This window comes from Amblyomma mixtum, chromosome 10 (genome assembly GCF_055824585.1).
Source record: "Amblyomma mixtum isolate Tamu chromosome 10, ASM5582458v1, whole genome shotgun sequence".
Classification (NCBI taxonomy): domain Eukaryota; kingdom Metazoa; phylum Arthropoda; class Arachnida; order Ixodida; family Ixodidae; genus Amblyomma; species Amblyomma mixtum.
Window position 1 is genome coordinate 161,076,348 of NC_143021.1, and position 19,777 is coordinate 161,096,124.

The 19,777-nt window shown below is 49.7% G+C and overlaps 2 protein-coding genes across 2 annotated transcripts in view; both read left to right on the forward strand.

Annotated features, from left to right (window-relative positions):
- The window catches only part of LOC149327525 (uncharacterized), a 753,829-nt gene that overhangs the window by 662,625 nt on the left and 71,427 nt on the right, over positions 1–19,777 (forward strand). The window lies entirely within an intron of this gene.
- The window catches only part of LOC149327531 (uncharacterized), a 144,539-nt gene that overhangs the window by 123,931 nt on the left and 831 nt on the right, over positions 1–19,777 (forward strand). The window lies entirely within an intron of this gene.

The following is a 19,777-nucleotide window of genomic DNA, read 5'->3' on the forward strand; positions in this document are numbered from 1 at the left end:
AACGCCTCAGACTTTATCCTGTCACTGCCAGATTGCAAAAGAACGAAAAGAGCTCCCCTCACCTGCGCCGCTTCGCATTGAGGTAAATCCATGCAATCGGGGTTCATGTTTATAGCAGTGCCCACTTGTAACGTACGGTTGTGTGGGCAGCAGCTGGCTGCCAAACCGTAGCAGCCACGATGCCGGAAGTTCTCTTTTGTGCTTCAGCTATAGTGGTTTCTAATATTTGTCCCCGTTGTGCCTTCCGTCGACTTTCACAAGCAATTCCTAGAGCATTCATTTCCATTAGGAACGCGATCTTTTGTTTTCATGAGCTCTTTTGACGCACTGCCCCAACGTCATTAGTTTTGGTTCATATTTTAACGGACTCTGAAAACGAAGTGATCTTGACCTGTATCGATATATACTACTACAGCACACTATTTATCGACTTTACTTTCACTGAAAAATAGAGCTTTTACAAGCCACAAAATTCCAAAAATCAATTACAGTTCTCATCAGCACCGCGAGGCTAAACTACCATTCACTTAACAAATCCTGAAGTGAGGAATTTGGATCAATGAAGGAAAATAAACGGAAAGTTCGAAGCAATGAATGTGTTTACAGCTGCTGAGCATGCATAAGTGTAGCCTAAAACTGTTTTATAATGAATTTTGAGAGGGTAAAAAAATTGCTCCCGCTTGCTACTAATATGCTGTGAATAGGATTTAACGCAGGACACTGGCTTTGGGTTACTCCATAGCCGAGGGCTCCAGATTAGTTTTAAGCACCTGCGGTGACATCGCACATGACAAGCCGTTTTTGCCATGGCCTAGTGGCCATGGCTTAGTGGTTTGGTCGTCCGCGTCGGCTACGGGAGGTGGCAGGTTCGAAACCCACCGTCGGATACCCACCGTATGGATGCAGGCTCCCCCCGACCTGGCGACAGGTTTGTTGAGAGGGTGCAGTCCTGGAAGAGGCTTCGTAGACCCCGCTATGCCCTTCGGGGATGTACCCTGTTTAGAACAACCAACTGAAAAGGTGTGTCGATATATGTTACTGTGCCGTCTCGTGGTTGTCTCTGTGCCGTGTGTTATATGTGAGCCCTTCTCCTAATTGATGCCCAAGCCATCAATGGCGGACAGAAGCGAATTCATTCGCTTACACTTACACGGCACAGAGACAGCCACGAGACGGCACAGTAAGATACATCGAGTCACATTTTCAGGTGGCTGTTCGAGACAGGGTACGTCCCCGAAGGGCACAGCGGGATCTACGGAGCCTACCCCAGGACAGCTCCCCCTGAACAAATCGGCCGCCAGGTAGGGGGGCGCCTGAACCCATACGGTGGTTATCCGACGGTGGGTTTTGAACCTGCCACCTCCCGCAGCCGAGGCGGACGACCAAACCACTAAGCCACGGCTGCGGCTTCCCCTTGGTTGAAATATAGGCGCCGGGAAAGAGATTTTTTCCCGTCCCCTTAGGTCTTTGACATCAAGACACGCAGCAAACGACGAGGACAAAGACGATAAAAGCACAGAGAAGCGCTTGTGCCTTTTCTCGCTTTCGTTCTCGTCGTTTTGTGCGCGTTTCTTTTTTTTTCAATAATGGATTACCAAATGGCGAACACTCACACCGTATTAAGGCCTTAGGACTCGCAGTTGAGCAGCGGCGCAAAGGGCAGGTCAGAATTAGTAGTGATCATCAGTGTCGGCTTAAGAGAAGACTGGATGAGCTCTCGGCGGCGTGGGGACTTTCAGCCAGTACGTCGCGCACACGAGGCGCTTGCTTTACTCTTGCGCGACCTGCTTGGGGCAAACGTGCAGCGCACCATTGGCCGAACGTTGGGCAATTGTTTGCAAAAATTGGCACAAACATCGGTCCTGAATCGGCATTTGGGCCGAGCGCTACCTATTTGACACATCGGCCCTACTTTCATGCCAGTTTAGGGTTTACGTTTGGCCGATCGAGCAGCCAACGTAGGCCAGGCGTTCGTTCCGCAGCATGGGCCAGTAAATGTCTCATACTGGCATCCAACTTTCGAATAATGGTATCCAGCTTTCGAGCATTGATATCCTGCTTTCGAAAATTCACACATGCAATCAACCCACTCGCCAATGACCGGCACTGTGGATATACCATTCTACCTAGCAAACATTTATAAATGAGGGTGCCATAGAATTCAAGAAAGAAGACCGACCCGTTTATTGCGTTGAGTTACAACAATCACGCTTATAGCACAACCACCAGCCAGCCTGGGGAGTAAAGAAAGGGGGGCCCGAAAGCATGCTTGCAGATGCTGTGTGAAAATAATTTATTTTCAAGTTTGGTGCGTGTCGATCATTCAGGTTGGACAACGCAGCTCGGCAAGCTGCTGTGGCACGGCTAAGTCACCCATAAAGTGCTCAACGGAGTTGTCTTTCAGGGAACTGATCAGTCATATTCTAAGTAATCGTTGCACTCCTCTTACAAGAGGACTGCTGCACTGCATTCGAACAAATTCCTCGTGTAGCTCTTGCGCGATGGCCTCACGAAGCGCCAAGACTGCAAATAGATGCATGATGTCATGGAAAGTTTAATTATGGCCATCATAAAACAAAACCAGAAATGATTAAATAACACTGAATTTTTTGAGACACAGTCTGCGTAAAGACACTAGCAACATATTTTGCAGGATAGTTTTTAATTTGTGCTTAGGAACTAACAACATATTAGTTGCACAAAGTGGAACTTAATTTACTAAACTTGCCTTGTACCAAATGGTTAATTTTTAGTTTAATGCGCCGTGTCGCACCCCCAGTAAATATATTCAATGCGACATAAGCAAATTATTGTTATACTGAAGACAGATTAATGTATCATATTGTTTCAAATATCATAACTCGTATCTCTAAATTGCGAGATAATATTTTATGCAAGTTAATATGCACAGGTTATAGCGTCTCTTCCACATAAACGTCAAAACAACATTTTTGATCACTTTTTTCAATCGGGTTCAACTGCGGCTTGCGATTTTTTGCGAAATACGCTGAACGCAAGAAACTAAGGGCACATTTGTTTTAAAAAAAAATGACTGAGGCTTAACTTGGTTAACCCTGGTCAGATGCGAAGCATATTGATGGCTAGGCTTGGTAATACATGGCTCTCCTTGGTTGAATACTTGGTCATTTCAATACAACCACTAGAAGCCTTCGTCGTGGGGGAAGACAACGGCATGGCTACAGCGGAACGCCGACTAACCCCGAGACGCGCGTTGGGTGGGCGCCTGGATTACCACTGTGACGGCGCGAGGCGGACCCTCATCTTCCTCTGTCGTCACGTCATGCGTCACGTGGTATGTCACGTGGTGTGACGTCACTGTACCACGTGGAGTGCACGGCGTGTAACCACGGCAAAGGGCTGTAGTGTACCTCCGTCTTCCTCTGTCGTGACGTCATGCGTCGCGTGGTATGTCACGTGGTGTGACGTCACTGTACCACGTGGTGTGCACGGCGTGTAACCACGGCGAAGGGCTGTGGTGTACCTCCGGCTTCCTCTGTCGTGACGTCATGTGTCACGTGGTATGTCACGTGGTGTGACGTCACTGTACCACGTGGTGTGCACGGCGTATAACCACTGCGAAGGGCTGTAGTGTACCTCCGTCTTGCTCTGTCGTGACGTCATGTGCCACGTGGTATGTCACGTGGTGTGACGTCTCTGTACCAAGTGGTGTGCACGGCGCGTAACCACGGCGAAGGGCTGTAGTGTACCTCTAGTAATATGCTTCGCATAAAAAATCCAACAGTTTATCTTAGTCGCTTCGCATGCATGCTATAACTGGATTTGAAACTGCGACTTGATAACCACAAAAAAAAACACTAGTCTAATAGTCCAGAGTAATGTCCCTTTTTCATTGAGAGACAACTTGAGCAAAAGCCTTCACCAGGAATTGCGGATTTTCTATTGCGCCTGCAAGTGTAGAAGGCAAAAAGAAACAGTATGGAAGTATGACACATATGCGTACCGACTGGTCTGATGTGGAAAATTAAGGGGTTCTGATTCCTGTCGTACATAAGCGGTAAAGGATACATTCCCGAATGCATTCGCTCTCAGGTCACATGAATTCAAACTCACTGTTAGACAAAGTGGCGAATGTTTGGTCAGTTCATCTCACCGAAGACGAAAAATGAAGTTCTTACCATTCGGCCACATTTTCATTGCGCACGACGTCAAGCAAGCAAGCCATTTCGCAGTGAGAGTAGCTACACAGATGTCGTCCTCGTGCTTTGGCTCGCTCTCTTTTTCTGCCAGAAAAATAAAGGCGCATGTAGCTAAAACAACATTTACTCCCAAAAACAATTTAACTTCCAGGCGTATATCAAAATACAAGAGTTTCAGTACTTACAAATAAGATCTTGCAGGCTAGGGTAGGAACCACGTCGGAGCTCTCCTAACATATGAGATGTGGCTTTTCGCTTGCACAGACTATGAACGGTGCCAGCTCGAGTGTGCATGCATTTTCGTCGCGCTGGTTGTGCACGTGGTTGGGCTCCGCCGGATGTGTCGTTGCGATGCGTCGCACGGTTCCAAGACGAGGAGGGCGACAATGGCGGGAGGATTGGCTGGAGGCGAGAGAGTAATTATCCTTTACAAGGGTTTTGTGCTCACGAGAAAAGGCCTGGAGCAGAAAGGTGGAGAAAGGGAGATCGTGGAAAGACGCACGAACGGCTAAGCGCGTAGCTGCGCGCGAGGTAAAACAGCTGCGAGAAAATGACAAACCGAAAAAAGCGCATCGCGGGGAGGGGGTTAGCCCGCTACCTACAAAATAGCGCAGCCGGCAGAAGAGGTGGGGAGATATGGGACTTCAAAGACAGAGGGGACCAGGTCAAAACGTGTGAAAAGGGTTTAGAATTTTTGGAGAATGAGCCACATGGTCACAGGCAGTACACAAGGCAATATCTATGAGATACAAGTAGATTGGAAACACGGAAGCGTCAAGGTATTGTTACAAAGCCGCAGGAAAAGCTTTAAAGCTTTGAAATGAAAAAAATTGGAGCTTCAAGACAGATTTCGCCAAAACAACTTCAGACGCTCGCGTATTTTTCGGGGCCGTATGATGTGACTTCTGTTAGTTCAAGGTTTTCTTAAAATGTTGCAACGTAATAACAAAAATACAAAGTGCAGAGCGGTTTATTGGCACGTTGAAGCGCCGGCGACGAAGACCCTGGCGCAAGTAGTCTAGGAACCAGCGAGGCGAAAGACCGGCACACAAGCGGCAGTTCTCTAGCACGAGCCTCCGAAGGGCGGCGCTAGCGCTTCAGCGTCGTTGGTGGCGGTGCTGAATCATCTTCATTCCAATTGCCGCGGCGGAAAGAGGAAGCCATCCTGGCGACTCAAGGCGAGGAGACGACGAGAAGGCTGTAATGAGGCTTCAAGCGGCTGACATGAACGACATCGCTACCATGGCGGCGGTGGTCCAAAGAAGGTGTCACCGGTTCGATGATATAGTTCACAGGTGATGTGCGCTCTAAGATGCGGTAAGGACCAATGTGCTTGGCCGAAAATTTGGACGCAGCCGGAACAGAGAGCAAGACTAATGATCCAGTGGAGAAGTGTGAGCGGGCGTGTCTTGATTGGACTCATGTTTGCGGAGTCCTTGACGTTCGGCGGTGAAGAAGAGAGCCAACTGGCGGCACTGCTCAGCATGGCGGGTAATGTCAGAAAGGGAAGTATATTCACAGCTGTCGGGGTTGTAGGGAAGGATTGTGTCCAGCAGACAGGAAGGGTCGCGCCCGAATAAAGGAAAAAATGGGGAAAAGCCGGTGGTTGCTTGAGATGCGGTGTTATATGCAGAGGTCACGAACGGAAGGACTTCATCCCAATTAGAGCTGTCGGAGCTAATGTACATGGCGATCATGTCCCCAAGAGTCCGGTTGAATCGTTCGGTGAGGCCGTTGGTTTGGGGATGGTAAGCAGTAGCGGTACGGTGGAATGAGTGGCACGTGTCGAGAAGCTCGTGAACAACTTCAGACAAGACAACACGGCCGCGATCACTGAGAAGTTCTCGCGGAGCGCCGTGACACAGGACGAAGTGATGAAGAAGGAAGAAGGCGACGTCGCGAGCAGTAGCCGCAGGTAGGGCAGCGGTCTGGGCATACCGAGTGAGGTGGTAGTCCACGGCGACTATAATCCATCGATTCCCGGCGGTAGTGAAGGGGAGCGGCCCATATAGGTCGATGCCCACACGATCGAAAGGGCGAGCCGAGCACGGCAATGGCTGTAACGGGGCAGTCGAGGGTCGAGGCGGCGACTTCCGCTGCTGACAGGCTGTGCAGGAGCGAACGTAGCGACGAACGAAGTTGTACATGCCCCGCCAGTAGTAGATCTGGCGTAGTCGCTCGTAGGTTTTTAGCGATCCAGCGTGAGCGCTCTGAGGGTCGGCATGGTAGCGCGCACAGATCTCAGACTGTAGATGTCGGGGAATCACGAGGAGCCACTTTCGGCCCTCCGGACGATAGTTGCGGCGGTACAGGAGATCGTCGCGGATGGCAAAATGGGAAGCTTGGCGACGAAGGGCCCGAGGGAAGGAGGACGTAGAGTGTGCACGAAGGACATCGAGCAAGGATGAAATCCATGGATCCTGGCGTTGTTGATTGGGCATGTCCATAGATGTGAGCGATGCTAGTAGGGAATCAGATATGGGGGAAGAGGGCGCAGGAGAGGGCAGCGGCGAGCGTGACAAGGCGTCGGCGTCGGAGTGCTTGCGTCCCGAACGGTAGACTACGGTAATATTGAATTCCAGACGATGGAGCGCCCAGCGGCCAAGGCGTTCTGAGGGATCTTTGAGGGAGGCCAGCCAGCACAAGGCGTGGTGATCAGTAACGACAGTGAACGGGCAGCAATATAAGTATTGGTGGAATTTCGTGAGAGTCCACACTACGGCCAAAGACTCCTTTTCAGTCACGGTGTAGTTCGACTCTGCTTTGGTGAGAGCACGACTGGCGTACCCAACAACGTATTCAGAAAATTCGGGCTTGCGCTTGGCCAGGACAGCACCGAGTCCGATTCGGCTTGCGTCGGTGTGCACCTCAGTAGGAGCACTGGGGTCATTGTGCCGAAGGAAACGGGGTGAAGTAAGAAGACGACGGAAGCGCCGCAAAAGGTTCATCGCAGGCAGAGTCCCACGTAGACAGGTCGGCGGGACCATTGAGGAGTTTCGTAAGGGGCGCGACGATAGAGGCGAAATTAGGGATAAATCGCCTAAAATAGGAGCAGAGGCCCACAAATCGGCGCACCTGTATCGTAGAGGTCGGTTTAGGGAAGTCAGCCACAGCACGGAGTTTGTCAGGCTCAGGCAGGACGCCATCTTTGGATACGAGGTGGCCGAGTATTGTCAGTTGCCCGGCGCCAAAGTGACATTTCTTGAGGTTAAGTTGAAGGCCAGCACGGGTGAGGCAGCTCAATATCTGGCGCAAGCGCTGGAAATGCGTCAGAAAATCGGGCGAAAACACTACAACATCATCTAAAAGCAGAGACAAATGTTCCACTTGAGGGCGCGCAAGGTGTTGTCCATCATTCGTTCGAACCTGGCGGGAGCGTTACAGAAACCGAATGGCATTACGGTGAATTCATATAGGCCGTCAGGGGTAACAAATGCCGTTTTAGGACGGTCGGACTTAGAAATCGAGACTTGCCAATAGCCAGAGCGGAGATGCAGATAGGAGAACACGGCGCCTTGCAAGCAGTCAAGGGCGTCGTCAATGCGGGGTAGCGGGTAGACGTCTTTGCGCGTAATTTTGTGAACCGGCGATAGTCTACACAAAAACGTATCGAGCCATCCTTCTTTTTCATCAGGACCACTGAGGTTGACCAAGGACTGGCAGATGGCTGAATGATGCCGCATTGTAGCATGTCGTCAGCGATGAGGCAGCGCTCGGGAAGTGACACATGGTAGGGTCGCTGGCGGAGAGAAGTATGGGTACCGGTTTCAATGTGGTGCTTGACAGTGTTCGCACGACCCAAAGAAGAGGACTGGTGGTCAAACGATTAGCGAAACTGGCTGCGCGTATTGAACAGGACGAAGCGCCAACTTCCAACTGATTTTATTGCATGCATGAAACGTACTTATAAAGCTTGTCGTCACATGCGCAGGAGGGTCATCTAAAGTTAAGAACGACATGATAAGGCGCGCTCCAGGAATTTATTTTCACAGTTAAACAATGCTGATGTGCGTAAGCGACACAACAGTTGCATTGTTTAACTGTGAAAAGAAATTCCTGTAGCGCGCCTTATCATGTCGTTCTTGAACTTTAGGTGAGCCTCCTGCGCATGTGACGACAAGCTTTATAGCACGTTTCATGCGCATATTGAGCTGTGTCGAGGGCGGGGTCAATAGAGCGGTTGAAAATGTCCGAAGGCAGTGGGTGATCGGGAGTAGCGCCAGTTGGGGTGAGGGCAGCGATATCGGGACTAGAGGAGGTCATATCGGTGTCCAAGGAAGAGATCAAGTCAGCGGTTTCAAAATGACCAAAGCACTTGCCACGGAGCAGGGGGAACGCAGAGAATGAGGTGTATGAGACGAGGATTGCGGCAGCACCGTGGAGAATGTCGATGACGGCGAACGGAAGAGAGAGACGTCGGCGAGAGGCAAGAATGATGGAAGGCTTGAAGAGAACGGTGGCGTCAGAAACTGAGAGGGCGCACACAGGGAGGAGCACAGCACTCTCATGGGGAATATTCGTGTCCTCGGCAACAACAAGCTTAGCATCACAGCGAATCGGAGGTTCGTCGAAGGGTGCATCACAGAGCGGAGAAAAGACGACATGCGCACGGGCGCAGTCAATGACAGCGCTCTGGCGGGATAGAAAATCCCAGCCAAGGATGACGTCATGGGAGCTTGCACGCAGGACTAAAAATTCGACAACATATAAAACATCGGCGATGACGACGCGTGCTGTGCAAGCGGCGGAAGAATGAACGGGCTCGGCGCTAGCTGTACGGTGGGAGAGTCCAGAAGTTGGGTTGGTAACTTTTCGAAGCGAACGGCAGAAGTTTTCGTTAATTACAGAAACGGTGGCCCCAGTGTCCACAAGCGCGAGTGTTGGGACGCCGTTTACAAATACGTCAAGATTCGGCGGTGAAAGGCGAGAACTTAGGCAGGGTGATGAGAGCGCAGTTCGTGCCCTAGGAACTGCGGCTGCTAGTTTTCCGAATCGGCGCGGACGGTGCGACGCCTCATGGGCGACAAGGAGCGGCGGCGAGGGGAGGGCGAGTGGTGTGAATCGTAGGGCTGGCGACCAAGCGCACGGTCAGGTGTGGTTCCCCGATGGGGTGGTTCCAAAGGTGGGCGAAAGGTGCGATCTGTATCGGGGTAGTCCGGCAAAGGGTGCAGAGGAGCAGGCAGAGTACGTCAACAGAGGCGCGCGACGTGGCCTGGAAGACCGGAGGCTTAGCAGATAGGTCGGTTGTCAGCCGTGCACCAAGGATTGTAGGCAGCGGGCGCGAAATGGTGTCGGGGAGCAGCAGGCGCAAGCACCGCAGGAGTAGCGCATGCGTAGGCCTGCGGCCGCGGTGGTCTTCTGACAGCGTCGGCATATGTGAGGGGCAAGGGCGCAGGCGGCACGGTTACTGGAGGATAGAAGCTCAACGGGGCGGCAACAGGGGTGGGCTGGATCAGGAAAAGACCGGCCTGGGGAACCAAGGGTGGCGGTTTCCCAAGACAAGGAAGTGCATCGGTGACATCCTGCGTGATGGCGTGCCGGATCTCAGGACTGAGGACGGGCGGTGACGTGTGTTAAGGCGGAAGCCTTTAATGTCTCATCGTTGTAAGCAGCAGTTGTCGACAGAAAATGTCACGCTTTTCAATTGGTGGAAACAGTCGTGACGTCACAGTGCGCGAATTTCAAACGGGGCCAATTATACTTTGGCTAGTAACCATGCAACAAATTGAAGGGATCGTATAGTGATGCTCCAAGTAAGTGGGACTGAGCTTAGTTAATTGCTTAATTACCCAATTAGCTTAATTAGCTTTACTAGTCAGGCCATATAAATAAATAAAACCGAATAAGAAATTGGTCGAGCTCGGGAATCGAACCCCGGTCTTCGGCGTGAGAGACGAGCATGCTATCCACTCCGCCATGCCAGCTCGACGGTTTGGAATGAACAAAGGCGCGTCTAGTGAATACAGTGTCTTCACTCACTCTCATCCTCCTCCATTGCCTTCCGGCGAGGTTTAGGTGTCCACCGACAAATTAGAGACAGATACATTTCCTTTCCTCAAAAACCAATTTACCGACGAGCGAGGCGTAGAACCGAATGGGCGATGGCGTTCTGTGGACTCCCTGGCAGCGTTGCAAGACGCTGTCGCGTTCCACACTCAGGGGCGAAGCTTAACATCTTAACCACACATCAGTGACCACACTTTAGGTCAAAAAAGTGCCCCCCTGAATTTTGTGAGACAGTTACTGCGTAATTTCCTTTCCTCAAATACAATTTTCATTTTCTTCATTACGGCTCCTCTTTATCTATCTTCTTTCACTCCCACTTCCTCCCTTCCTCTACAGTGCGGTTCAGGTGTCCACCGAGATGAGAGAGAATTACTGCGCCATTTCCTTTCCTCAAAAAGCGTTGCGTTCAAAGGGCAAGGCATCGCGCCCAACGGGTGGTGGCGTTCCGTGGACTCGTTCCACTCCTAAAGGCGAAGCTTAAGCGTCATTGATTAGCAGTTAATCAGTATCCAGACATTAATCAGTAATTAACCATTAATTAGTGATTTGTCATCACTTAGTAATTAGTACTCAATTATATGTGACGCCACCAGTGCCACAGGAACAGCGAAGGTGGTGCGGAAAACGCTTCCGCCTCTACCCACTTTAGACAGTCAAAGTGCCCCCTGAATTTTTGGCTAAATCGGAGGGCGACGAGCGCCAAGGCGTTGTTTGAGCAACCCGTCGAAACTTTGGCACAGCGTATACACCGAGGCAACGATGGTGGGGATCTTCGCCAACAACATCGGAAAAGCGTCGTCGTCGATCCCTCTCATGATGTGCTTGATCTTGTCAGCCTCGGTCATAGCCGGGTCAACACGCTTGCAAAGGTCAACTACATCTTCAATGTAGCTGGTGAACATCTCATCCATGTGCTGAGCTCGGACACGCAGGCTTTGCTCAGCGCGCAGTTTCCGCATGGTAGGACGGCCGGAAACCTCCACAAGTGTGCTCTTTAGAACGGCCCACGTGGGAATGTCGGCCTCGTGGTTCCGGAACCACAGGTTCGCGACGTCGGTCAGGTAGAGTATCACATTGGTGAGGTTGACGCGGTCGTCCCAGTTGTTATGGCGGCTCACCCTTTCATACGATTCCAGCCAATCTTCCACATCTTGGTCGCTGTGGCCGCTGAAAACAGCGGGGTCCCGCTGCCGGACGGCACCGGTGCAGATAACTGGCTCCGGCGGGGGGGCGGGCTGGTGACTGGGGGGCTGTTGACCGGCCTTGGACATCGGGATGGTGCGACTGCTAAGGTAAATGATGATGGGAAAAGGTGAATGCAGCAACCTCCGCAAAATGTAGAGCGGTTTTTCGGCACGTTGAAGCGCCGGAGACGAAGACCCTGGCGCAAGTAGTCTAGGTCTGTCAAGGGAGAAAACCAGCCAAAAAGGACGGAAACACAAGAAGAGAACGACACAGGACAACGGCTGGACTAACAACTGAATTTTTCATTGAGTACAGACCGCCAAGTAATCACCATGCATGCGCCAAGGCAACACTCAAACATGATCACTCAAATAATCAAATTCTTTTGCCGTTAATGCTATCGATGGTGAGCTGACGCAAGCATCACCATGTTTGGCAATCTGGAAGGCCTCAAAGATTTCACGAGCCTTCCGTGTTTTTCCGCAGCCCAGGATGGTGACATCTGCGAAACGTGGGGAACATTTTCCGGGACATCTACTGCAATGCAGAGCAAGATTACCATCTTCACCAGCGCCGACTTTTGTTCTGTGCTTGCGCAACCTCTCGTTCACACAGTCCCCTGTCTGACCTATATAAAATTTTCCGCAGGTCAGCGGAATCTTGTAGATCACTTCGGTCCGGCACTTTGTGTACATTGTTCTATGTTTGGTCGTGCAACGCTTCTTATTTCCGCCAGGCATAATTCGTGCGCAAAGACCTGAAACCTTAACTGGCGCAGAAAACACCAAATTGACCCCCTGGCGCTCGGCGACTTTCTTAACATTGTGCGCCACTTTGTGCAAATAAGGCATGACTTGCACTTTTTTCCTTTTGTCAGGTGCATCATTGTTTCCCTTCTTGGTCATGCCATTCATCTCCTTTAATACGGATTCAGCGACCGCTCTCAACATTTCTCCTGGGAAGCCTGCATCAGATAGACGTTGGGCTTGCGTAGTGACACTGGTTGACACGGTGTGGCAGCAACTTTTTTTCACGGCGTTATGGAAACAAGCCTTGGCAATACCTCGCTTGACTAGTTTAGAGTGGTTAGAGTCAAAGGGTAGCAGCCCCTTTTTTGTTCTTGGTGAGTACATCCAGCACACATGGCCTTTTCCAGAAAAGGTTAGCAAGAAGTCTAAAAAACGGATGGAATTGTTAGTGGCTAGTTCATGAGTAAACTTCAAATGGGATGAGCAGCGCCTAAAGGCACCCAAAACATGTTCAACCATCATCTTATAGGAGTCAATAGGTCCGATGTTTAAAAGCACTAAAAAGTCATCAAGATATCTGACAACTCGCAGAACACACCCGTCGTCCAAAAAACTTACAAGGGAGCGGTAAAACTTTGCTAAGAAAATATTGCAAAGCACTGGGGCTACACAAGCTCCTATACAAATTCCATTTTTCTGGATATAAAACTTGTTATTAAACTCAACCAGTGTCGAAGAGAGGTACATTGCAAGAAGCTCCAAAAAACTTTCGCTCTGAATACCACATCTTGTTTGAAAGGCCACTTCACCGGACTCTTCAATAAGAAGCGTTGCACGACCAAACATAGAACTATGTACACAAAGTGCCGGACCGAAGTGATCTACAAGATTCCGCTGACCTGTGGAAAATTTTATATAGGACAGACAGGGGACTGTGTGAACGAGAGGTTGCGCAAGCACAGAACAAAAGTCGGCGCTGGTGAAGATGGTAATCTTGCTCTGCATTGCAGTAGATGTCCCGGAAAATGTTCCCCACGTTTCGCAGATGTCACCATCCTGGGCTGCGGAAAAACACGGAAGGCTCGTGAAATCTTTGAGGCCTTCCAGATTGCCAAACATGGTGATGCTTGCGTCAGCTCACCATCGATAGCATTAACGGCAAAAGAATTTGATTATTTGAGTGATCATGTTTGAGTGTTGCCTTGGCGCATGCGTGGTGATTACTTGGCGGTCTGTACTCAATGAAAAATTCAGTTGTTAGTCCAGCCGTTGTCCTGTGTCGTTCTCTTCTTGTGTTTCCGTCCTTTATGGCTGGTTTTCTCCCTTGACATGCCTTACCAACAGGCCCACCATTCTTCCCTGCTCCTGTACTTTTCTTCTACCGTGGGCTCTTTCCTTTTATGTCAACCTCTGTGTAATCGTGCCAACGCGTGCGTCAGTGCCATTGCTTTGACTACATGCCGTGCGCGCTACCTGACGTACTGCATCAAGAACGACGTGCCTCCTCCTGATGTGATTGGGCTCTTTGGCTTTCTGGAGCCGTCCACAGGCCACTGGAGAAGGGTCTGCCGCATCCTTAAGTCGGAATGCTGGCGCCAGGTGAGGAACCTGCGTGACTGGCTCCGTGCCGTTACGGCCTACAGCGCTGATGGTTGGGCCAACGAGAGACGTTTCCAGGACTCATGTCGACTGGCAGCCCGTCTCACCGAATGCCACTGGAACCAATGTCGCGTTTCGCTTCCTAGAAAGAAGAAAAGAACACTGAACCCAGGACCTGTGACATACATCGACTGCGAAGCGGGGCCTGAGAATATCGACTCCCTGTTGTCCAAGGGTCCCAAGTACTGCTTGGTGCCCGAAGTGAAGAACCATGAGCTGTTGGCGGTTGTCAGAGGCGTCTCGGACCTGGCTCCTACCCAAGAAAAGGAGAGATGCCTGTCCGAAGGAGTTGACTGTCTTCGGAAGTCAGAGAACCAAGTTGGCGCAAGGAAAATGCAAGACCTTCGCAAGGTGGTTAGTTTTTTTCGTGACTCGAAGCGTGCTCTTCTACAGTCTGACAAGGAAGGCTGTTTTGTTGTGCTGCCTATGGGGCGGTTCAACGAAAAAGCTGCGGTGGCTATGGAAAAACATTTTGTAAGTGCTTCGAAAAAGCCGACCAAGGTAAGGTCTGCTGCTGAGCAGCTCCTTGAAGAACTCAATTTGGACCACTTGCTAAAATCCGTAAAGAAATCTTCGCGTAACTCGCTACAAGTGTTTTTCTCAGCAAAGACACACAAGCCATCGGTACCGTTGAGAGCCATTGTTACAGAAGAGGGCTCGTGGCAGAAAGTGGTTGGACACTATCTTCAACGGCATCTGAATAGTCTTTGTCCAATAGACCCTTTCGGGATTAGGAACTCAGCGTCACTCGTGCAGGAGCTCCAGCAAGACCTACAAGGAGCAAACATGGCCTTCTTTGTAGACATCGAGGACGGTTTCTACTCTATTCCTCACGACGAACTGTTCCATGCGGTGAAAGAACTTATTGAAGAGTCCGGTGAAGTGGCCTTTCAAACAAGATGTGGTATTCAGAGCGAAAGTTTTTTGGAGCTTCTTGCAATGTACCTCTCTTCGACACTGGTTGAGTTTAATAACAAGTTTTACATCCAGAAAAATGGAATTTTTATAGGAGCTTGTGTAGCCCCAGTGCTTTGCAATATTTGCTTAGCAAAGTTTGACCGCTCCCTTGTAAGTTTTTTGGACGACGGGTGTGTTCTGCGAGTTGTCAGATATGTTGATGACTTTTTAGTGCTTTTAAACATCGGACCTATTGACTCCTATAAGATGATGGTTGAACATGTTTTGGGTGCCTTTAGGTGCTGCTCATCCCATTTGAAGTTTACTCACGAACTAGCCACTAACAATTCCATCCGTTTTTTAGACTTGTTGCTAACCTTTTCTGGAAAAGGCCATGTGTGCTGGATGCACTCACCAAGAACAAAAAAGGGGCTGCTACACTTTGACTCTAACCACTCTAAACTAGTCAAGCGAGGTATTGCCAAGGCTTGTTTCCATAACGCCGTGAAAAAAAGTTGCTGCCACACCGTGTCAACCAGTGTCACTACGCAAGCCCAACGTCTATCTGATGCAGGCTTCCCAGGAGAAATGTTGAGAGCGGTCGCTGAATCCGTATTAAAGGAGATGAATGGCATGACCGAGAAGAGAAACAATGATGCACCTGACAAAAGGAAAAAAGTGCAAGTCATGCCTTATTTGCACAAAGTGGCGCACAATGTTAAGAAAGTCGCCGAGCGCCAGGGGGTCAATTTGGTGTTTTCTGCGCCAGTTAAGCTTTCAGGTCTTTGCGCACGAATTATGCCTGGCGGAAATAAGAAGCGTTGCACGACCAAACATAGAACTATGTACACAAAGTGCCGGACCGAAGTGATTTACAAGATTCCGCTGACCTGTGGAAAATTTTATATAGGTCAGACAGGGGACTGTGTGAACGAGAGGTTGCCCAAGCACAGAACAAAAGTCGGCGCTGGTGAAGATGGTAATCTTGCTCTGCATTGCAGTAGATGTCCCGGAAAATGTTCCCCACGTTTCGCAGATGTCACCATCCTGGGCTGCGGAAAACACGGAAGGCTCGTGAAATCTTTGAGGCCTTCCAGATTGCCAAACATGGTGATGCTTGCGTCAGCTCACCATCGATAGCATTAACGGCAAAAGAATTTGATTATTTGAGTGATCATGTTTGAGTGTTGCCTTGGCGCATGCGTGGTGATTACTTGGCGGTCTGTACTCAATGAAATATTCAGTTGTTAGTCCAGCCGTTGTCCTGTGTCGTTCTCTTCTTGTGTTTCCGTCCTTTTTGGCTGGTTTTCTCCCTTGACATGCCTTACCAACAGGCCCACCATTCTTCCCTGCTCCTCAAGTAGTCTAGGAGCCAGCGAGAAGAGAGACCGGCACACAAGCGGCAGTTCTCTAGCACGAGCCTTCGACGGGCGGCGCTAGAACTTCGTCGTTGTTAGTGGCGGTGCTGAATCATCTTCTTCATTCCAAAAGCAGTAAAAACATCCAAGAAGAATGCGCGCTCTTTCATAGTTTCATGTACCGGACATGTGCCAAACAAGATAGGTTAACAAGGGAGTAATTACTCACTGACATCCACCCGAGTGCAGCCATACGGCTACAAAGGAAAGCCACATAGCTTTCTCAGAAACTTCGCACTTAAAAAAATACGTCCTGGTCCAGGGTTCGAACCCGGGACCATCGCTTCACCGGAGCAGTCACTCTACCAATTGAGCTAACCAACTGAGCTTTCTCAGTAACTTCGTTAAAGAAAAATTCGTCCTGGTCCGGGGTTCGAACACGGGACCACCGCTTCACCGTAGCAGTCGCTCAACCAATAGAGCTAACCTATTGAGCTTTCTCAGAAACTTCGCAGTTTCTAAGAAAGCTCAGTTGGTTAGCTCAATTGGTAGAGCGACTGCTCCGGTGAAGCAGTGGTCCCGGGTTCGAACCCTGGACCATAACGAATTTTTCATCAACTGCGAAGTTTCTGAGAAAGCTGTATAGCTGTATAGTCTGCTAAATTTGTTCGGATTAAATCATAATTTTCGGTTTGCTTTTACTTTTCTCCACCGGTAATAGCACCACCTCTTGTATGGTTCAACTGTTTCAAAGTTGAGCATTCTCTGGCTCTTACTAACCCTATTGCATGTCGGATAATTGTTTTGGTCTGGTGCACAGTGACCTCTAGGGCCTTGCAATGTTATCCGGGTACAGCGCGTCACCACGTTAGCGCAGCAACGCGATCATCTCAGCACCTCTCGCATGAGCCAAGAGATGCTAGGTGAGCTGAGTGTGACAAGCGACCAGTTGGGTGGACCTTTCGCAATGAGTTAAAAGTGTCCGTTGGAGCGATGACATTTTAAAATCTCTTTGCGGCCAGCCAGGCACTCTTCGCTGCCGAACACAGCACATCAGAGCCACCGCGCTTGAATACGCTGCCGTCTGCGGCATCGCCTAGTACGATGAAACGGGAGAAAAGGTTCTGCCACGGAATCTGAGTTGCTCAAATGTTCTAGATCATCCTGTGTTTCCCGCATGCGCCTTACAATACATATTGGCACTGCCTGGTGTGGCCAATTCCCCTGTGAAATGTGAAATTATTCACTGATATCTATGACCAGCGCACAGGTACCATAGTCCTATATTAATATTCCAATAAGGAACGACCCCGCCGTGTTGGCTCAGTGGTTACGGCACTCGGCTGCTGGCCCGAAAGACGCGGGTTCGATCCCGGCCGCTGCGACTGAATTTCAATGAAGGCGAAATTCTAGAGGCCCGTGTACTGTGCGATGTCAGTGGACGTTAAAGAACCCCAGGTGGTCGAAATTTCCGGAGCCCTTCACTACGGCGTCCCTCATAGCCTTAGTTGCTTTGGGATGTTAAGTCCAAATAAACCAAACCAAACCAATAAGGAACGCATTTACGCTGGAAGACACGATCTGGCCAATGCTGTTCATCGCCTGTTTACAGTAGGCTTTTGGATGCGTCAATTAGGAACATTTGGGGATAGGTGTTAACGAAGAACACCTAAGTAACCGGCAATTCGCTCATGACATCGGATTGCTAAGCTACTCATTACATGAACTGAAAAGCTTGATTAATGATTTAGGCAAAGCAGAACGGTGGGTGCAAAAAATTAACATACAGAAAGCCAAAGCAACGCTCAATAGTAAGGAAACAAGAGTTCGGTATTGGTAGCGAGGTGCTGGAAGCTGCAAGGGAATATGCCTAATTACGGCAGGGAGCGACCGTTGATTCAGATTATGACAGAGAAATAACTACAAGAAAAAGAATGGGGTGGGCCGCATATGGCAGGTTCTCTGTGATAATGAATGGCAGAGTGCCAACATCGCTCAAGAGAAAAACATTCAAAAGCTCTATCTTACTGGTAGTCACGTATGGGACAAAAACGTGGCGGCTAACGAAAAGTATTCAGCTTAAGTTAAAAATAACGTGGCGGGCTATGGAACGAAAAATGTTTGGTGTAACATTGAGAGACCGGAAGTGGGCTGAGTGGGTGACGGAACAATGACATACTATTCGAAATCAAGAGGAAGAAATGGGCTTGGGTAGGGCATGTAATGAGAAGGCCGGATAACGGCTGGTCTTTACCGGCAACGGAGTGGATTTCAACAGAAGGCAAACGTAGCAGGGGTGGCAGAAAGTTAGGTTCCCGGATGAGATTAACTAGTTTTGAGGATGCGGTGGCCGCAGCTGGCAAAGGACAAAGAGGAGAGACATGAGAGAATCCTTTGCCCTGCAGTGGGCGTAGCCAGTCAGATGATGATGATGACCAGCTCCAGTTTGTGGCACTCTTATGTAGAGCACCCGAGTGGTGCACTTCTCTGTAACCAGAAGGAATCCACGACACAGCTGCATGCTTTTATCGACAACGCTTCCGGAGGAGTACAGCCCCATACTCTGCACCTACACTCTTGGTGAGCTAAAGCATTCACCTCAAAAGTATGCGCTGCTGCGTTATTTCAGTTTTTATTATCTAGTGGCCATTGTTCAAAGGCTTTTCGTAAAGGTCTCCGAGACTTTACGATTCTTCCATAATAATATGCAGCCCACTTCAGCGTTCGGGCGTTCTTTGCTAGCATGGCCTGAAGGAAATCGGATGGTTTCTGTTTATGTGCAAGCGCGCAAACGGTACGTATATATATTGGAAGTCAGGCACGTTCCTTACAAAAAATGTGAAACTGGCGATGGAGGCGAAAGGCAAAAGGCGCCCGTGTGCTGTGAGATGCTAGTGCAATTTAAAGTCCCAAGATGGTCGAAACTATTCCGGAGGCCTCAACTGCGGCACCTCTTTCTTCTTTCACTGCAACCTTCCTATCTTCCCTCATGGCACAGTTCGGGTGGCCACCGAGATTTGTCAGACAAATACTGTGTCATTACCGTTCCTCAAAAACCAGTTTACCAAAATCCGACGCGGTGGCTTCGTGGTTATGGCGCTCGGCTGCTGATCCGAAAGACGCGGGTTCGAACCTGGCCGCGGCCGTCGCGTTTCGTTGGCGGCAAAATGATAAAAGAGGCACGTGTAATGTGTGATGTAAGTGCACGTTAATGAACCCCCAGTTGCCAGAAATTTCTGGAGCGCTTCACTATGGTGCCCCTCACAGCTTGAATCTCATTGACATGTTAAACTCTAACAAACCAAACCAATATTTATTGGGCTGACTAGTGCCCACAAAGAACCGAAGACTGTAGTGGTCGGTTAGCAACAAACCTATTCGACGGTCGACGAACGGAATGCCTGCCGCGCTCATCTGTACTCAATTTGAATTTGATAACAAACTTTCGAGATAAGGCATAAAAAGTAGCCACAACACTCTCCAGGAACGTAGAATCAGTTCCACCTGGGTTCGATCAAGCGAGATAAATCTGGTCGGATCTTGCGTCCGAAAGGGAAGCCGTGTGCAGGCGGCATCGAGTATGAACAAATAAACATTACAAGGCTTTGCGGCAATAATATTGGTAAAAGGGATAAGTAGTAGACGCCGCTCAATTTTTTCTTAGGCTGCGGATGCGAGGATTTAGATACACAAAGTGCGCTTGGTATTTTATTCTTGGGTCGGGTACGCACGTTTGCAACTCTGG